Consider the following 17,143-nt stretch of genomic DNA (forward strand, 5'->3'; position numbering starts at 1 on the left):
AGAGTTTTCGCCAAATCCTCAAGCAAAGGAAGGGGAGAGACTACAAACCCCATTCCAAACGGGTGTGCTACAAGTGTGGTAAGCCTGGTCATTTCATTGCTAAATGTCCTATGTCAAGCGATAGTGATAGGGGCGACGACAAGAGGGGAAAGAGAATGGAAAAGAAGTACTACAAGAAGAAGGACGGTGATGCCCACGTGTGTCGGGAATGGGACTCCGACATGAGCTCCACCGACTCCTCCGACGAGGACGCCGCCAACATCGCCGTCAACAAGGGACTTCTCTTCCCCAACGTTCGCCACAAATGCTTCATGGCAAAGGACGTCAAGAAAAAGAAGGTACAAGCTAGAACCAACCCAAGTATACTACATCTAGTGATGAGGGTAGTTCTAGTGATGATGAAGATAACTTGCTTAGTCTTTTTGCCAACCTTAACATGCAACAAAAGGAAAAATTAAATAAATTAATATGTGCTATTCATGAGAAAAATGAACTCTTGGATAGCCAAGAGGAATTCCTTATTAAGGAAAATAAGAAGCATGTTAAGGTAAAGAATGCTTATGCTTAGGAAGTAGAGAAAAATGAAAACTTGACTAAGGAGCATAGCATTTGCCATAATACCATTTCCAACCTTAGAGCTGAGAACACTAGTTTAATTGCTAAGGTTGAGAAATCAAATGTTTGCCATGATTCAATTGACAATCTTAGAAATGAAAATGCTAGTTTATTTGCTAAGATTGATAAATTGAATGAATCAATTGCTAGCCTTAAAACTGAGAATGATAAGTTAATTTCTAAGGCTAAAGATTTGAATATTTGCAATGTTTCTATTTCCAATCTTAGAAATGAGAATGCTATTTTACATGCTAAGATTGATGAATTAAACACTTGCAAACCCTCTACATCTACTGTTAGTCTTGTCTCTATTTGCACTAGATGTAGAGATGTAAATGTTGATGCTATCCATGATCACCTTGCTTTAATTAAACAACAAAATGATCACATAGCTCAACTTACTGCTAAAATTAATGAGCATGAGATAGAGAATGAAAAATTTAAATTTGCTAGAAGCATGCTCTATAGTGGGAGACACCCTGGGATTAAGGATGGCATTGGTTTCCAACAGGGAAGCAATGTCAAAATTAATGCCCCTAAAAGATTATCTAATTTTGTTAAGGGCAAGGCTCCCATGGCTCAGGATAACGAGGGTTACATTTTATATCCTGCCGGTTATCCTGAGCACAAGATTAGGAGAATTCATGCTAGGAAACCTCATAATGTTTCACATCATGCTTTTATGTATAAAAATGAGGCTTCTAGCTCTAGGCATTCTACACATGTTAAAATGCCTAAAAAGAAAACTCCTACTGCATCAAATGAACCCAATGTTTCTTTTAAAACTTTTGATGCATCTTATGTTTTAACTAACAAATCAGGCAAAGTAGTTGCCAAATATGTTGGGGGCAAACACAAGGGGTCAAAGGCTTGTGTTTGGGTACCCAAGGTGCTTGTTTATAATGTGAAAGGACCCAAGACCGTTTGGGTACCTAAGAACAAGGCCTAAAACTGTTTTGCAGGTTTATGCATCCGGGGGCTCAAGTTGGATTATTGACAGCGGATGCACAAACCACATGATTGGGGAGAAAAAGATGTTCTCCTCCTACGAGAAAAACGAAGATCCCCAAAGAGCTATCACATTCGGGGATGGAAATCAAGGTTTGGTCAAAGGACTTGGTAAAATTGCTATATTTTCTGACCATTCTATTTCCAATGTTTTTCTTGTAGATTTTTTAGATTACAATTTGCTTTCTTTATCTCAATTATGCAAAATGGGTTACAACTGTCTTTTTACGGATATAGGTGTTACTGTCTTTAGAAGAAGTGATGATTCGGTAGCATTTAAAGGAGTATTAGAGGGTCAGCTATACTTAGTTGATTTTAATAGAGCTGAACTCGATACTTGCTTAATTGCTAAGACTAATATGGGTTGGCTCTGGCATCGCCGACTAGCCCATGTTGGGATGAAGAATCTTCACAAGCTTCTAAAGGGAGAACACATTTTGGGACTAACAAATGTTCATTTTGAGAAAGACAGGGTTTGTAGCGCATGTCAAGCAGGAAAGGAAGTTGGTACCCACCATCCACACAAGAACATAATGACAACGGACAGGCCGCTTGAACTACTCCACATAGATTTATTCGCCCGATAGCTTACATAAGCATCGGCGGGAGTAAGTATTGTCTTGTAATTGTGGATGATTATTCTCGCTTCACTTGGGTATTATTTTTGCAGGAAAAATCTCAAACCCAAGAGACTTTAAAGGGATTCTTGAGACGGGCTCAAAATGAGTTCGGATTGAGGATCAAGAAAATAAGAAGCGATAATGGGACAAAGTTCAAGAACTCACAAATTGAAGGCTTTCTTGAGGATGAGGGCATCAAGCATGAGTTCTCTTCTCCCTACACACCTCAACAAAATGGTGTAGTGGAGAGGAAGAATAGAACTCTACTGGACATGGCGAGGACCATGCTTGATGAATACAAGACTCCGTGCCGGTTTTGGGCTGAGGCGATAAACACCGCCTGCTACTCCATCAACCGTCTCTACCTTCACCAAATCCTCAAGAAAACATTATACGAACTCCTCACCGGTAAAAAGCCCAATGTTTCATATTTTAGAGTCTTTGGTAGCAAATGTTTTATCCTTGTTAAAAGAGGTAGAAAATCTAAATTTGCTCCTAAGGCTGTAGAAGGCTTTTTACTTGGTTATGACTCAAACATAAGGGCATATAGTGTCTTCAACAAATCCACTCGATTAGTTGAGGTTTCTTGTGACATTGTGTTTGATGAGACTAATGGCTCTCAAGTAGAGCAAGTTGATCTTGATGAGCTAGATGATGAAGAGGCTCCGTGCGTCACGCTAAGGAACATGTCCATTGGGGATGTGTGTCCTAAGGAATCCGAAGAGCCTCCACAAGCACAAGATCAACCGTCATCTTCCATGCAAGCATCCCCTCCAACTCAAGATATGGATCAGGCTCAAGACAATGAAGATGAAGATCAAGAGGATGAGCCACCTCAAGAGGAGAACAATGATCAAGGGGGAGATGAAGTTGATCAAGACAAGGAAGATGATCAAGAAATACAGGGTCAAAGACCGCCACACCCAAGAGTCCACCAAGCAATACAACGAGATCACCCCGTCAACTCAATCCTTGGTGACATACATAAGGGGGTAACCACTAGATCTCGTGTTGCTCATTTTTGTGAACATTACTCGTTTGTGTCCTCTATTGAGCCATACAGGGTGGAGGATGCACTAAGAGATTCAGATTGGGTGCTGGCAATGCAAGAGGAGCTCAACAACTTCACGAGAAATAAGGTATGACATTTAGTTCCACGTCCTAAGCAAAATGTTGTAGGTACCAAACGGGTATTCCGCAACAAGCAAGATGAGCATGGTGTGGTGACAAGGAACAAAGCCCGACTTGTGGCCAAAGGATATTCACAATTCGAAGGTTTGGATTTCGGTGAAACCTATGCACCCGTAGCTAGGCTTGAGTCAATTCGTATATTACTTGCCTATGCTACTTACCATGGCTTTAAGCTTTATCAAATGGACGTGAAAAGTGCCTTCCTCAATGGACCAATCAAGGAAGAGGTCTATGTTGAGCAACCTCCCGGCTTTGAAGATAGTGAGTACCCTAATCACGTTTACAAACTCTCAAAGGCGCTTTATGGGCTCTAGCAAGCCTCAAGAGCATGATATGAATGCCTGCGATATTTTCCTATCACTAATGGCTTCAAAGTCGGTAAAGCCGATCCTACTCTCTTTACTAAAACCATTGCAAAAGATTTGTTTGTATGCCAAATTTATGTTGATGATATAATATTTGGGTCTACTAACAAATCTACATGTGAAGAGTTTAGTAGGATCATGATACAGAAATTCGAGATGTCTATGATAGGGGAGTTGAAGTATTTTCTAGGATTTCAAGTCAAGCAACTCCAAGAAGGCACCTTCAGTAGCCAAACAAAGTACACTCAAGACATACTTAACAAGTTTGGAATGAAGGATGCCAAGCCCATCAAGACACCCATGGGAACCAATGGACATCTCGACCTCGACACGGGAGGTAAATCCGTAGATCAAAAGGTATACCGGTCGATGATAGGATCTTTACTCTATTTATGTGCATCTCGACCGGATATTATGCTTTCCGTATGCATGTGTGCAAGGTTCCAAGCCGATCCTAAGGAAGTTCACCTTAGGGCCGTGAAAAGAATCATGAGATATTTAGTTTATACTCCTAATTTTGGACTTTGGTACCCCAAGGGATCCACCTTTGATTTAATAGGATATTCAGATGCTGATTGGGTAGGGTGTAAAATTGATAGGAAGAGCACATCAGGGACTTGTCAGTTTCTAGGAAGATCCCTGGTGTCTTGGGCTTCAAAGAAACAAAACTCAGTAGCTCTTTCTACCGCCGAAGCCGAGTATATTGCCGCAGGCCATTGTTGTGCGCAATTACTTTGGATGAGGCAAACCTGTGACACCCCAGGTGTCAGTTTCGTGTTACATCGCGAGATTTATCCTAATCTCGGATGCTCAGTGAAAATTTCTATTTCTCGCTCGCGTATGTCCCTGATTATCTAGATTATTCATTCACGTTTCACCGAATTCGGAGTTACTCATTCTCATAGAAGGCCAATTTTTGGAGCCTGCTAAAACTTTTATCCTCGACAGAATGCAATCTCGATATTCAATCTCGATTTATAAATCTTGTCTAAAGCTCATATTAATCAAACGCTCGACAGTTGCTGGTCGCGCTGTGTCCGAATCCAATTTCTCGATGTTCAATCAATGTCTGTCTATTTTATCCGGGTCCGTATTCTCCAACGGGATACTCTGTACATCGCCCTCTAATTAATTCTTATCCGACTCGACTCATACCTCTGTGTTCGATCCCGATTTGAAAAAAAAATCAACCTCGGCGATAATTTTAAATATCGCGATTCGCCTTCTCCGACTAAAAATCCAAAACCGATCAAATCTCAGGACGATTTATTTTCAAATCACGCGTAGAGAATTATTTCCGAGTGAATTCAAATCAAACTCCCGACCGAGTTAATCGCTCAACCTTCCGTTCGTCCGAATTCTTTTCGCTCTGTTTTTCCGTAGCGACGAATTCCGCGAGAGCATTTTTATTCCGGAAATAATTTAACGCAGCCCGATTTCGTGTTTGGGCCAGCCCAATTCAGGCCCAATAGGTCCACTAAGGAAACCCTAACCCTAGCATTTTTCTATAAATAGGGGTGCTCCTTCCTTGCACTTGGGCTATTTTGCACTCCCACCCCTATCTTTTTTTCAGCCGCCACCAACAGCCTCCTCTTCCTCCCCACGCTCTCCTTTATCCTTCTGCCGTGCAGCACCTCTGCTCCCCTTTCCATGGTGCCCAGCAGGAACTCCATGGCCAGCCGCCCCTCTTCTGCTCGGCCAACTCTGGGTAAGCGGCGCCATGGGTACAACTTCTCCTCTACCTGTGATCCGGCCAGCGGTCACGGCGTCCGAGTTCCCTGCGAGCTCTTCTCTGCCCCTGCGTTATCCATGGCTGCGAGCTATCCCTGGCGCACCTTACCTCTGGCCGGCACCCTGCACAGCATCCCCCTCCCCAGGCTCCTAGCGCAGGGCATTTCTCTAGGTCCGAGCTCGAGCAGGTGGGCTCGCCCCATGGCCTGGGCTCCTTGTTCGCTTCCTGCACGTACGCTCCCTCTCCCATATGGCTTCCTGCCCTTCTCAAGTCCGGCCATCCCCACCTTGCCGTGGATTCCCTCGAGCAGTCCCATCTGGCCGCCATCCTCCCAGATCGAGTTTCCCCTTTTTTTGTGCAGCTCACCATCTCCCCCTGCGCGCGCTGGCTAGATGCCATTCGAGCTCCGGTCTGCAACTCCCTCTCGCTGCTTCCCTTGAACGCCGGAGCTCCAAGGCCGCACCCCCGTCCCCATGGCCGACCAGCAAACTTCGATGGTCGAGCCCTCCTTTCTTCCTTCTCTGTTCCAGATCGGCATTGGGGCAGTGCGCGCAAGGTTCTCCCAGCCGTGGACAGCACCCTTCCCTCCCTCGGATGCCCTGCTCGCCCCAGCCAGGGACCATCGCGCAGAGCGCCGTCGGCCTCTTGAGCGCGCTCTCCATTGCTCCGGCGTTTCCCCCTGCTGTTTCCTGCGCCCAGTTTTTCTCGTCGTGAGCAGCAGCCCCCAACGCCTCCGCGCGGCTCGCTGCTTTGTTCTGCGCAGTGAACAGCACGCCGTCGACGCCCGCCGTGTGCTCGCTGTTTTGCGCAGCCCCCAATAGTGCCGTCGAAACTCGTGGTGAGAAACCCCCCGCTGTCCTCGCTATTTTTTTTGCGTTTGTAATGTTCGATGGTCTGTCGCCAACAAACGTGTGTGTTTTCACAGCTAACGGTCGACGTCGCGCTTCGCGCCCTGCCCATTCGATGAAGCGTCGAGCCTTGTGGACAGTCCATGCGGCTAAATCCCGACTCGTTCAGGTTGAATCCATGTGATTGACTTACTTGCACATTTGTCATTGTCCTATATATATATATATACATGTATGTGAATATGTTGTATGCGAATTAAAACTCATGGAGGAGAAAGTGGTACGCGTAGATGTGTTTGCGATTGGAATGTCAATAAGTGTATATGTGGCTGCGATAGTTCTTTTGTACGTCGTCGGGATTAGTCGCGGATGTATTAATTGTTTGCTAAAGCACTTCGTCATAAAGTAATGTGTTAGTTGTGGTAAATTAAATAAAGCGTAAAACATACTTAGTAATTTCCATAGTCGGCTAATGAGTTAGTCTATGTTAAATATATTTTATGTATTCATCGTGGTGTAGGATAGAGTGGGTCGAAGATATAAATTATGAGACATGTGAATTGTGTTTAAGGAAGAGAGGTGCGAATAATCGGTTAGTGTTTCACTTGTCTAGTCGATAAATGTGGTCATAAATAATTGTGCTCGACATAAATGTTTGGTCGTTGTATCACTTCCTCTATGTTTATAAGTCGAGCCAAAATGCGGGATACTAGTGGTACGCTAGGCGGTGTCCAAATAAATTAACCGGTCGATGCGATAGTGGTCGTGCGTGATTTATTGTTAGTGAGTAGTTGGAATTCCGAGCTATATGAGGATTATGTTAAAAACTAGTAGGCGGTGTGTAACTGCGTTCGTATGGTGAATAATAGGTCGGTAGGTATTGTTGATGCCAGTAGCAAATGTAATCTTATGGAGTTTTACGCCATGTGTAAATGCCTCCACGATAGACCCCAAAAATGTGCTATTTAGGTGACTTGTGTGTTAACTAATTCAAGTTGAGTAATGGTTGAGAAACACTGATCAATCGGCCCCAACCCATGTTCTTGAGTTACGATGTCTAAAATGGTTCGCTAGGTCTTCTACTGTGATTAGCCAACTCATGTTAAATAGGAGTCGATTTCGTTAAGTGTTTGATATATATGTGTTGTTTCGGATTGCGATAGTAAGAGGCAAGCCGACGTGTAGGATGTATAGCGGCCTATGTCGTTGCTCTAGCTAGACGACTGGTTAGATGACTTTAATTAAGCTTGTAGTCCCGATGAATTGCGTGTTGTAGTCTAGATGCGCATGGTGATGATCGCGGGTAAAAATCTGTAGTGCTCATGTGGTGTCTAAGTTAAAATGCGGACTAGTGGGTGAAAAGCGCTTCGATATAAATATATGCCGGATTTGATGATTGTGGTGAATGTGTTTGTTAAATGAATGTGGTAATTTTAGTGCACTAAATGATTTGGATAAAATTTGTAAGTCTACTTGTTAGTCCTCATTTAATTAATTCAACTCTAACGAATGGTAAAGTGTTAGAATAATTCAAGTACTTAGAACGCGGCAATTCTTGAATTGTATAGGAGCTGAAATTAATTAGTTGCTGTTTTGGGCTGCACGCATTGTTTTCGTTGTGCTGATTGTTTGATTAACCAAATCATGTTTTCTGTAGAAACGTCATATAGAAGAGTTGTAGATAACATGATTATCTTGCTTGTATTAAAATTTGACGGGCATAAGTCTGATCGTTTAGGAGTTATGATTTTTACAAATTCAGTAACTGAATCTGTCCAAATTCTGTACAGATTTCAGAAACTGTATTGTTTGTTCAATTTAATGTTGCAATCTGTTCATGGTCGTTATAAGAAAGTTGTAGCTGCTTTTCTGATCTTGCTTGTGTTAAAATTTCATAACCACAGGCCTGATAGTTTAAGAGTTATGAATTTTACAAACTGCTTGCTGTGTTCTGTCCACCGTCAGAACAGATTTCGAAAACTGTGCTGTTTGATTTAGTTAAACATTGAATCACTTCTTAGTGATTATAAATGTTATGTAGTACTTTTCCCAAGCTTTCCAAAAAGTCTTGGATCACTATTTTTGGTGATCTGAAGATTAAGTTACATGTGTTTGAAGTGTGAAGACTGAATCTGTCCAGTTTTGGACAGCACAGCCTTCATAGTATATTTTACCCTGGATACGTGCTAAACCAGCCAGGGATGTTTATAAATAATTTGTAGAACATTTAATTAGCTTTCCAGAAAGTCTAGAGTCACTTTGTTTGTATGTCTGAATCTTTTGCTATGAATTTTTGAAGCTGCAAGTCTGAATCTGTCCAAATCTGGACAGAGCTGCTGTGTTTGCACAATTCGACCTTGCTAGGTGTTTAATCAGGTTGTGATGACAATACCAAAGTTGTAAAGCACTTTTCAAGCTTTCTATAAAGTCCTAGTTTACTATTTTTGGTTAAATATCTTGCGAGTTATGACTGAAACAAGTGACTGCTGTATTGCTGCCCTAAAAATCTGCACGTGCTCAAATGAATATTTAGTTCACCATTTTGACTAAAAATGCTTAGTTAGCACTTAACGGACATAGACTTGTGATGGCTAAACTTAGGTTAACATGTGTTTCATGATTAATGTGCTTGCTTGCTGTAGTTGATTGTGATAGAGGAGTCCATCGACATTGATGCATCGGTCCTCTATTAAACTTGTGTTTGTGATGCTTTTGTGTGATCAATAGAACTAATGAAAAGCCGTAGCAACTAAATAAATGCTTGTACGAGTGATATCGTGTTGCATTGGTTAATTGTAGGTAGTGATCGTTGTCTTTCCAGTGGTAGTGTTTACGTGTGCCCAATGACACATAAATAACTAGTGTTTGCGTATAGTTGTTGCAGTGTCTTACTAATTAATGTTTAGTTCGCCACTGTGTCTTGGTATATCTTGTGCTATTTTTGTGCTACTTTCATTATATTCATACATATGCATCTTGCACCTCATATAGGACCGAGAGATGATGATCGAGCCAGTGATGTGGTGCCACCCACAAGATGCAGTTGGTGGACGACCTGAAGAATGGTGGACTTACCCAGTAGATGCTCGCCAAGCGAATACCTCCCCCAGCAAACACTACCTAAGTGTTAAATTAAAGGCAAGCCCCGGTTTTATGCATAACCGTTATATATGCTATTTTACTGCACTTAATGTTTGTAGGCTTGTACTGTGCACTTAAGTGTAGGAGTTGGCTGAAAACCTAGTTGCATGAACTCAGGATTCCTTTTGAGATGGATACTAGTATGATAGGTCGCGTAGCTGCTTTGCTAATTAGGGATCTCGGTAGAAGTCGAGTGATTTTTCTAGCACTCGCGCGAGGTCAGGACATTGATTGTACCCACTTTCATATCATATTGATAACTGGTCTGTGGACACGGATCCATGGGGATGCGTGGTCTACGAGATGGAAAATTTGAATAAGGATTAACGTGCGGATACCTGTGTCAAGCGTTTGAACATACTAAACACATACCGAGAAATATGGTAAATCGGTAAGCCTAGTACCTGATTGAACCTGCCCGCAGACATATCCCCTCACGCGACCTGAGACGTGGTCTCCCATTCCGGTTATGGTGGGTACAAGTGCGGTCACTGCACGGCGGCAATCGGGGTTAGTGAGGCATTGTACGCCAAGGCGGTGAGCCCTGATCTGTTGCCAGGGAATCGATGGGGACGGTTGATGTGTGTGGGGACGGAGTGCCCCTGCATGTCGTGTGTTTAGGTTTACCTTGCAAGGATAAAAACTCGATTCGAATTGTCTGCTTCTCGCAGCTAATGAGACTGCTTGATCCATTGTACTGCATTGAGTAATAAGTGGAAATGAGATTACTGGAAAAAGATGTTGATTGATAAACTGTTTGATATCATGAATAGCTAGGTACACATCTAGTTTAACAAGGATCATACTAAAACTGGAAAAGCTAAAACTTGATTTTAGACTCAGCTAGTGCTTTTGGCAACCAAACCCCACAACCAAACAGCTGAATGTCTAGAGGTAGAGGAGTAGACTCCTCACACCGGGTAAGTCTAGCTGAGTATTAGTATACTCAGCCTTGCTTGTGGCACAATTTTTGCAGGTACTCCTTAGGATGATTGGTTGATGGTGTGACTTGGCCTTCATCCCCGCCACCGGGATAGACGGTCGAGTGGGTTACTACTTCCGCAGGAGAGGACCAGGAGGAGTAGCGTGGCCAGGCTTCGCCATGTTACTCGGTTTTCTCCGTTAGTTATTTCCGCTGCATTAAAATTTATGATTATTATTTCTAAAACTCCGATAATGTAATTACTAATGATACTTATTAAATTTGTGGTATTCTGTTTTGTTGTATTTCTCTGTGCCTCACCTTCGTGTGAGCTAGTGGTATTCGATCCTGGTAAGTGGCTTTATCGGACTAGATCCGAGGGACTGACGGGTTATTCCTGTTTAAGTGTGTTGCTGCCCTAAAGGGTGCGACTTGGGCACTTAAGCTGGAATAATTCGGGCTGTTCCGCCACAGCTGGTATCGGAGCGAATACCAGTACAGAGAAGTCAATAAGTCATGATTACCAACCTTTTCTAAAGTAAAACTTGCTTAGAAACCAAAGTTGGATAGATATCAGAACGATAAGGATAGACCTAGGACGTGAAGCCTTAGGAAATAGATGGGTAGCTAGGTGGCTATTTATATAGGCCATAAAGGCTACTAATACTATTAATAAGGATGCTGTAGAAGCACCCGAAAATTAGTTAGGTCTGAGAAGACGACTAGAATGAGCATGCATCATGATTGTCGCATCATTGTCTCTTGTGCACCAACATGCTTCTCTCACCTTTATTCCAATAATAAGAACTTGTGAATAATGTAATGTACTGCTATGTTAGGAACTATAAGAAATGCCTTACCTTGTGTTGGATTGGTAAGTCATGTTAGGCGTGTTATGTGTTTCTCTTGCCTTGCTATCTAGGTGGTATTATAAATGTTCAACCCTTTTTGCAAAAATATTTTTTTGCTTGTTCTGTTCATAAAAAGACCCCCATCCAAATGACCTTGAGTTAGCAAGTGAACCCTTTTAAAAAAAATTATTTATGCTTGTGTTGGCGTTTTCTAGCCCTTGTGTGTTTTACCCTGAAGTTGCACCTACACAACTTGTAGACCCCCATAGCTTAACAGCTAGCCAAACCGAAACTTCCTCAAGCACGTGGTTATGTCAAAAAAAACATCGTTTGTGTCTAGTTGCGCAAACCATGTCCAAGCCATGTTTCTTTCCATAAATCCTTGCCCCTAAAACTTCATAGCATTTCCGTTAATCATCCTAGCTGATCCTGTTTGCCTACCTCTCCTTTTGCATGGATCTGGTGATCTCTTTCCTTGTGAATCATGTTGGCTTTATCATCCGAATCTCTGGAACCCTTAATGATTCTGCCCCGTTATCTGGGTTATCTGCCATAACCCGTTCTCAAGTATCAGATGTTGATCTGCCTAAATCTCTTATTCCTAGTCAATCTCATGCTCTTTCTCCGAGAATCATGACGCTTGTTTTATCAACTTATCTCTAAATGGCATATCCATGTGGATTAAATGGATGTTGTTGTTATCTTTGGATCTCTCATGTCTCTGAAAGCTTATCATTCTCGATCTCATGGTTGGTTCCTCCTCATATTAAATATCGTATCAATCTTTGGCTGATAATCCTCGTGATGGTCATAAAATAGTTCTCTGAGTTAAAGAAAATTTTCATGTGATGCTCTTTTGCCAACAATCCTTGCTTCAACTTTAGTCACATTTTCTGAGCCATACTCTCATGGGCTCCATCTAATTATGCCAAGTGAATTTTTCATTGGTTACGTTTGGTAATGGTGTCATGACTAACGACTGATGGTGCCGCGACGAAACCGAGAGCCTACTATGGTGCACACATGGTTGAGCTACTCGGCACGCGCTGGTATCGTGGTTAATAGTCGTGATCCATTACGAGACTATACTATAAGGATAGACCTAGGACGTGAAGCCTTAGGAAATAGATGGGTAGCTAGGTGGCTATTTATATAGGCCATAAAGGCTACTAATACTATTAATAAGGATGCTGTAGAAGCACCCGAAAATTAGTTAGGTCTGAGAAGACGACTAGAATGAGCATGCATCATGATTGTCGCATCATTGTCTCTTGTGCACCAACATGCTTCTCTCACCTTTATTCCAATAATAAGAACTTGTGAATAATGTAATGTACTGCTATGTTAGGAACTATAAGAAATGCCTTACCTTGTGTTGGATTGGTAAGTCATGTTAGGCGTGTTATGTGTTTCTCTTGCCTTGCTATCTAGGTGGTATTATAAATGTTCAACCCTTTTTGCAAAAATATTTTTTTGCTTGTTCTGTTCATAAAAAGACCCCCATCCAAATGACCTTGAGTTAGCAAGTGAACCCTTTTAAAAAAAATTATTTATGCTTGTGTTGGCGTTTTCTAGCCCTTGTGTGTTTTACCCTGAAGTTGCACCTACACAACTTGTAGACCCCCATAGCTTAACAGCTAGCCAAACCGAAACTTCCTCAAGTACGTGGTTATGTCAAAAAAAACATCGTTTGTGTCTAGTTGCGCAAACCATGTCCAAGCCATGTTTCTTTCCATAAATCCTTGCCCCTAAAACTTCATAGCATTTCCGTTAATCATCCTAGCTGATCCTGTTTGCCTACCTCTCCTTTTGCATGGATCTGGTGATCTCTTTCCTTGTGAATCATGTTGGCTTTATCATCCGAATCTCTGGAACCCTTAATGATTCTGCCCCGTTATCTGGGTTATCTGCCATAACCCGTTCTCAAGTATCAGATGTTGATCTGCCTAAATCTCTTATTCCTAGTCAATCTCATGCTCTTTCTCCGAGAATCATGACGCTTGTTTTATCAACTTATCTCTAAATGGCATATCCATGTGGATTAAATGGATGTTGTTGTTATCTTTGGATCTCTCATGTCTCTGAAAGCTTATCATTCTCGATCTCATGGTTGGTTCCTCCTCATATTAAATATCGTATCAATCTTTGGCTGATAATCCTCGTGATGGTCATAAAATAGTTCTCTGAGTTAAAGAAAATTTTCATGTGATGCTCTTTTGCCAACAATCCTTGCTTCAACTTTAGTCACATTTTCTGAGCCATACTCTCATGGGCTCCATCTAATTATGCCAAGTGAATTTTTCATTGGTTACGTTTGGTAATGGTGTCATGACTAACGACTGATGGTGCCGCGACGAAACCGAGAGCCTACTATGGTGCACACATGGTTGAGCTACTCGGCACGCGCTGGTATCGTGGTTAATAGTCGTGATCCATTACGAGACTATACTGATGCGCTGTATCTTGTGAACATTCTCTCAAAGTGATCGCTGCATTTTGTCTCAACATGCCGCGATATTCTATCCAAATCTATCTTCATTATCTTATCAAATCCCATCTCATGAATTTGCATCTATCTCTAGCCTGGGAGTTACATGCTTCTCCATCCTTAAAGATCCTGATTCGAATCTCGGGACGAGATTCTTTTAAGGGGGGAAGGCTGTGACACCCCAGGTGTCAGTTTCGTGTTACGTCGCGAGATTTATCCTAATCTCGGATGCTCAGTGAAAATTTCTATTTCTCGCTCGCGTATGTCCCTGATTATCTAGATTATTCATTCGCGTTTCACCGAATTCGGAGTTACTCAGTCTCATAGAAGGCCAATTTTTGGAGCCTGCTAAAACTTTTATCCTCGACACGAATGCAATCTCGATATTCAATCTCGATTTATAAATCTCGTCTAAAGCTCATATTAATCAAACGCTCGACAGTTGTTGGTCGCGGTGTGTCGGAATCCAATTTCTCGATGTTCAATCAATGTCCGTCTATTTTATCCGGGTCCGTATTCTCCAACGGGATACTCTGTACATCGCCCTCTAATTAATTCTTATCCGACTCGACTCATACCTCTGTGTTCGATCCCGATTTGAAAAAAAAATCAACCTCGGCGATAATTTTAAATATCGCGATTCGCCTTCTCCGACTAAAAATCCAAAACCGATCAAATCTCAGGACGATTTATTTTCAAATCACGCGTAGGCAATTATTTCCGAGTGAATTCAAATCAAACTCCCGGCCGAGTTAATCGCTCAACCTTCCATTCATCCGAACTCTTTTCGCTCTGTTTTTCCGTAGCGACGAATTCCGCGAGAGCATTTTTATTCCGGAAATAATTTAACGCAGCCCGATTTCGTGTTTGAGCCAGCCCAATTCAGGCCCAATAGGCCCACTAAGGAAACCCTAACCCTAGCATTTTCTATAAATAGGGGTGCTCCTTCCTTGCACTTGGGCTATTTTGCACTCCCACCCCTATCTTTTTTCAGCCGCCACCAACAGCCTCCTCTTCCTCCCCACGCTCTCCTTCATCCTTCTACCGTGCAGCACCTCTGCTCCCCTTTCCATGGTGCCCAGCAGGAACTCCATGGCCAGCCGCCCCTCTTCTGCTCGGCCAACTCTGGGTAAGCGGCGCCATGGGTACAACTTCTCCTCAGCCTGTGATCCGGCCAGCGGTCACGGCGTCCGAGTTCCCTGCGAGCTCTTCTCTGCCCCTGCGTTATCCATGGCTGCGAGCTATCCCTGGCGCACCTTACCTCTGGCCGGCACCCTGCACAGCATCCCCCTCCCCAGGCTCCTAGCGCAGGGCATTTCTCTAGGTCCGAGCTCGAGCAGGTGAGCTCGCCCCATGGCCTGGGCTCCTTGTTCGCTTCCTGCACGTACGCTCCCTCTCCCATATGGCTTCCTGCCCTTCTCAAGTCCGGCCATCCCCACCTTGCCGTGGATTCCCTCGAGCAGTCCCATCTGGCCGCCATCCTCCCAGATCGAGTTTCCCCTTTTTTTTGTGCAGCTCACCATCTCCCCCTGCGCGCGCTGGCTAGATGCCATTCGAGCTCCGGTCTGCAACTCCCTCTCGCTGCTTCCCTTGAACGCCGGAGCTCCAAGGCCGCACCCCCGTCCCCATGGCCGACCAGCAAACTTCGATGGTCGAGCCCTCCTTTCTTCCTTCTCTGTTCCAGATCGGCATTGGGGCAGTGCGCGCAAGGTTCTCCCAGCCGTGGACAGCACCCTTCCCTCCCTCGGATGCCCTGCTCGCCCCAGCCAGGGACCATCGCGCAGAGCGCCGTCGGCCTCTTGAGCGCGCTCTCCATTGCTCCGGCGTTTCCCCCTGCTGTTTCCTGCGCCCAGTTTTTCTCGTCGTGAGCAGCAGCCCCCAACGCCTCCGCGCGGCTCGCTGCTTTGTTCTGCGCAGTGAACAGCACGCCGTCGACGCCCGCCGTGTGCTCGCTGTTTTGCGCAGCCCCCAATCGCGCCGTCGAAACTCGTGGTGAGAAACCCCCCGCTGTCCTCGCTATTTTTTTTTGCGTTTGTAATGTTCGATGGTCTGTCGCCAACAAACGTGTGTGTTTTCACAGCTAACGGTCGACGTCGCGCTTCGCGCCCTGCCCATTCGACGAAGCGTCGAGCCTTGTGGACAGTCCATGCGGCTAAATCCCGACTCGTTCAGGTTGAATCCATGTGATTGACTTACTTGCACATTTGTCATTGTCCTATATATATATACATGTATGTGAATATGTTGTATGCGAATTAAAACTCATGGAGGAGAAAGTGGTACGCGTAGATGTGTTTGCGATTGGAATGTCAATAAGTGTATATGTGGCTGCGATAGTTCTTTTGTACGTCGTCGGGATTGGTCGCGGATGTATTAATTGTTTGCTAAAGCACTTCGTCATAAAGTAATGTGTTAGTTGTGGTAAATTAAATAAAGCGTAAAACATACTTAGTAATTTCCATAGTCGGCTAATGAGTTAGTCTATGTTAAATATATTTTATGTATTCATCGTGGTGTAGGATAGAGTGGGTCGAAGATATAAATTATGAGACATGTGAATTGTGTTTAAGGACGAGAGGTGCGAATAATCGGTTAGTGTTTCACTTGTCTAGTCGATAAATGTGGTCATAAATAATTGTGCTCGACATAAATGTTTGGTCGTTGTATCACTTCCTCTATGTTTATAAGTCGAGCCAAAATGCGGGATACTAGTGGTACGCTAGGCGGTGTCCAAATAAATTAACCGGTCGATGCGATAGTGGTCGTGCGTGATTTATTGTTAGTGAGTAGTTGGAATTCCGAGCTATATGAGGATTATGTTAAAAACTAGTAGGCGGTGTGTAACTGCGTTCGTATGGTGAATAATAGGTCGGTAGGTATTGTTGATGCCAGTAGCAAATGTAATCTTATGGAGTTTTACGCCATGTGTAAATGCCTCCACGATAGACCCCAAAAATGTGCTATTTAGGTGACTTGTGTGTTAACTAATTCAAGTTGAGTAATGGTTGAGAAACACTGATCAATCGGCCCCAACCCATGTTCTTGAGTTACGATGTCTAAAATGGTTCGCTAGGTCTTCTACTGTGATTAGCCAACTCATGTTAAATAGGAGTCGATTTCGTTAAGTGTTTGATATATATGTGTTGTTTCGGATTGCGATAGTAAGAGGCAAGCTGACGTGTAGGATGTATAGCGGCCTATGTCGTTGCTCTAGCTAGACGACTGGTTAGATGACTTTAATTAAGCTTGTAGTCCCGATGAATTGCGTGTTGTAGTCTAGATGCGCATGGTGATGATCGCGGGTAAAAATCTGTAGTGCTCATGTGGTGTCTAAGTTAAAATGCGGACTAGTGGGTGAAAAG

The 17,143-nt window shown here is 43.4% G+C and overlaps 2 pseudogenes; both read right to left on the reverse strand.

Annotated features, from left to right (window-relative positions):
- Positions 1-5,347: 5,347 nt before the first annotated feature.
- LOC109942363 (uncharacterized) lies at positions 5,348-6,318 on the reverse strand (annotated as a pseudogene).
- Positions 6,319-14,086: 7,768 nt separating this feature from the next.
- Positions 14,087-16,643, reverse strand: LOC103638420 (uncharacterized; annotated as a pseudogene).
- Positions 16,644-17,143: the final 500 nt, after the last annotated feature.

This window comes from Zea mays, chromosome 9 (assembly GCF_902167145.1).
Source record: "Zea mays cultivar B73 chromosome 9, Zm-B73-REFERENCE-NAM-5.0, whole genome shotgun sequence".
Classification (NCBI taxonomy): Eukaryota; Viridiplantae; Streptophyta; class Magnoliopsida; order Poales; family Poaceae; genus Zea; species Zea mays.